Source organism: Myotis lucifugus, unplaced genomic scaffold (genome assembly GCF_000147115.1).
Source record: "Myotis lucifugus unplaced genomic scaffold, Myoluc2.0 scaffold_155, whole genome shotgun sequence".
NCBI classification, from domain to species: domain Eukaryota; kingdom Metazoa; phylum Chordata; class Mammalia; order Chiroptera; family Vespertilionidae; genus Myotis; species Myotis lucifugus.
Genome location: NW_005871203.1, coordinates 1153170 through 1156640, shown reverse-complemented (window position 1 = coordinate 1156640; position 3471 = coordinate 1153170).

Below are 3471 nucleotides of genomic sequence, written 5' to 3'. Positions count from 1 at the left end.
CCTGCAAAGGAAATCGGGGTACTTGCCCAAGGACAGCAGAATCATGTGGGGGCAAAAAGCCCTTTCCAGGCCCCAGTGAACAACTTCAATACCGTGGTGTGATCTCCGTCCTTTCTGCTTTATCCACATCGCTCCGCCGACCCACCGACTCAGAGTGCGTTTAACCGGGGCTCTGGGAACCCCGCGCACTCTGACCATTCACACAGAGGAAGGGGACTGTCCTCCGGGACACCCGTCCATGTGGAAGTGAAGTCTGTCCTCACGGCCAAGAGGCGGGGCTGTGACAGCCACGGTGACCCGGGCAGGGCAGCTGCCTCTGAGGTTGGGGCAGGGCTGGAAGTCTCGCTCATGGCTCGCAACATTATCTGTGTAACAAAATCACTGTTTTCATTACATCTTCAAAGTTACTCTTTACTCATCTTAGCTCGGAGTCCTGGAAATCACCCCCTGCCCTTTATCTTACAGATGGGAAGCCAAGAGAGAGCGGGAACGGTGTCCGGAGCCAGCTCCCCAGCACCACCTCACATGTGCTGCGCCACCTCAGGCGAGGCATGTCACCTTCCTGAGCCTCAGTTTCCCGATCTGTGAAATGGGTCTGCTGCATTCCTGGCTCTCGATGGGTCTGTCAGCTGTCACTGTCAGCAGGGCCAGAGCCCAGGCCTCTCAGGAGGTGCAGTTAAGAAAACCTGACTGGAAATCTGACAGGCTTGGGGTTTTCGGGACCGCCTCTGCCCCTCGCCAACAGTGAAAATGGTGACCCAGCAGGATCTGCTTTGTGGTGGTGGATGTTCCACTGAGATGATGGGGATGAAGCACCAGCCCAGTGCTGGCCTGTGGGCCCATGGGACGGTCGGCACTGTCCGTGGCGGTGTTTCTGTTATTTCTTGTTAGCTTGTCTGCACGTGTTTAACAGTCGCGGGCGGTGATGCCAGAGAATTAATAGGGGCTGTTTTACCTCAGGAAGATGCTTAGGGAGAATCTTCTGCAGCTCCTCATTGCTTCTGTGAGGACTGAGAGACACAGGACAACGGGGAGGATCTGGGAAGTCGAAATGTCTCCGTTCCTCTGCCTCTTCTTTTCCTGAAGGAGGACAGCAGAAAGGGGGTGGGGGGAGGAGGGGGGGAACTCTTGAGGACAAGGGTCAGAAACCCTTTCTGTAGAGGTCAGAGAGGAAATCTCCCAGCGCGAGCACAGCCGCGGGGCACACGTGAGCAGGTGAGCGTGGCTGTGCCCAACAAGCCCTTATTCACAAGGCGGCTTGGTTCCGGTTTGGCCTGCTTTTGGATGAAAAAAGAACTCCTTGACCCCTACCTGGGCATGGTTCAGGTGGAGTCATATTTTATTCATGGCGAGACTTCTCAGGGATTCAAAGCATCAAACATTTCACCGGAAAGTCTGGTCGGTCCAACCAAATGTCAAGGGCGAGCTTCCGGTTCCGTAATTGTGGATTTCGTCCCTGTGTCCCCGGATTACTCCAGGCTTGGTTTGCGGAACATCAGGATCTTCCCACGCCCCGGCCCCCTCCCTCCTGAGGTTTCCCATGGAGAGCTGTGTTGCTCATCCCCAAACTTCGGTGTTTTATCCTCTCATTCTTTCGAGGCTGCAGGGGCACAGGCCCTGCCCGTCTCGAGATGGTCCCTGGAAAGGAGAGAACTTCCCCGCTCCCCTGGGCTGGCTGTGTCCAGATCGGAACTTATTCGAGTCACAGGCTCTGTTGTCTTTGCTTAACGTTTGGACTTCTGCCAGGTGATTTGCCTGTAAGCTATGCATAGGAGAAAAAAGCAACCATCCATCTAAAGTATTCAGATTTTGGCCTTAATTAAAACGCAGAATAAATATGTACAGGCTAAAGAGCATGGATGATAGATACCAGGGTTTCCAAGTTAAAATCAGTTTTCACCCACAGCGGCACGTGTGCGTTGATGGCAGGGAGGAGGTGGGTGCACAAGTTGGCGGGAGGCGATGTGCTGGGCTGTGTGTGCTTAGCAAGGTGGGAAACATCTTTTGTGAGAGAATGAAGCCTGCCTTTCTCACCCCACTGCCCTGTGGACTCGTGTCCATAAAGGGCTAACCCTGTTACTGAAGTTGCTCCACCTCCGCTAGGAACGCCGCTGCCAGCCTCTTAGAAACCCTCGCTCACTGGCTGGAGGAGCAACCCGCCCATCTGGTCGCTGCTCCTCTGTGGGGCTGTGAGGACCAGCTCTCAGGGGCTGTGAATGGCTCGTCCTGGTTCTCAAACACGGCCAGGCCGTAGCTCACTCACCTTGAGAGTTGGGGACTCCTGGCCGAAGAAGCTCAAAAAAGTTGAAATCCTTTTCAGTGTGTGAGTATCCTATGATAGGCCGGGATGGATGGGGGAAGAAACGTGGAGGTCTGGGGTTATGTGTATGCCAATGTCATAAGTGGGATTTTATTTTTAACATTCTCATTTTACAAGTTGGTATGCATTTGAGGTTATGTTAACACATTATTTTAAAGTATAGCATTGGGAAGAACCATGCTGAGAATTAATTCACATTACTCAAGAAGTCTGAAAAAAACAAATGAATTAAATGTGAAACTAACAGTTATGTTGTAATCAGTACGGGTGGAGGGAGGGTGGCTTTTTGTGACAGACAGAAAGAGCCACTCTTTTCAGAAAGCACCAGGAGTTTTAAGGGATTTCATTTGGGAGAAAAGTGATATTTAAAAATAATTCCAGTACCTCAAATGCGAAGTTGTGCTTTATCAGCCTGTGAAATGGAGCCCTGGTTCTACCTGGGTGATTCTATGTGGTTGCTCTCTGGGGGTGCGGGGCTGTGGGAACAGGTGCTGTTTTGGGTCCCTCTGACCAGAGGCAGAATCTGGGGGTGTGTTCTGGCGCTGGAGAGAGGGGTGGAGTGGAGGAGAGGTTGCACGTGGCCTCGTGGCCTTGCCTCCCACTCGCCTGCCCCACGTGGTGACGGATAGAGTCTGAAGACTTCAGGCAGCTTTGCTGGGAAATGTACCCAAAAGTACCTGTTGTGGATTTGTGTGAGGGAGGAAGATGGAATCCACAAGGTAAAAATACTAGTAATCCTATATAATAAAAGCCTAATATGCAAATCGACCAAATGGCAGAACGATCAGTTGCTATGACATGCACTGACCACCAGGGGGCAGACGCTCAATGCAGGAGCTGCCCCCTGGTGGTCAGTGCGTTCCCACAGGGGGAGTGCTGCTCAGCCAGAGGCCGGGCTTATGGCTAGCGAGCGCAGTGGCTGTGGCAAGAGCCTCTCCCACCTCCGCTGCAGGCAGGCAGTAAGGAGCAAGGGGTCCCAGACTGTGAGAGCCCCGGACTGCGAGAGGGCACAGGCTGGGATGAGGGATCCCCCCCACTGCCCCCCATTGCACGAATCTCATGCATCGGGCCTCTAGTATGTGAATAAAGCCCTGTTGCTATTATAGTTTTTTTACGGGACTGTGGAAGCAAAATTTTATCTGTCACATTGA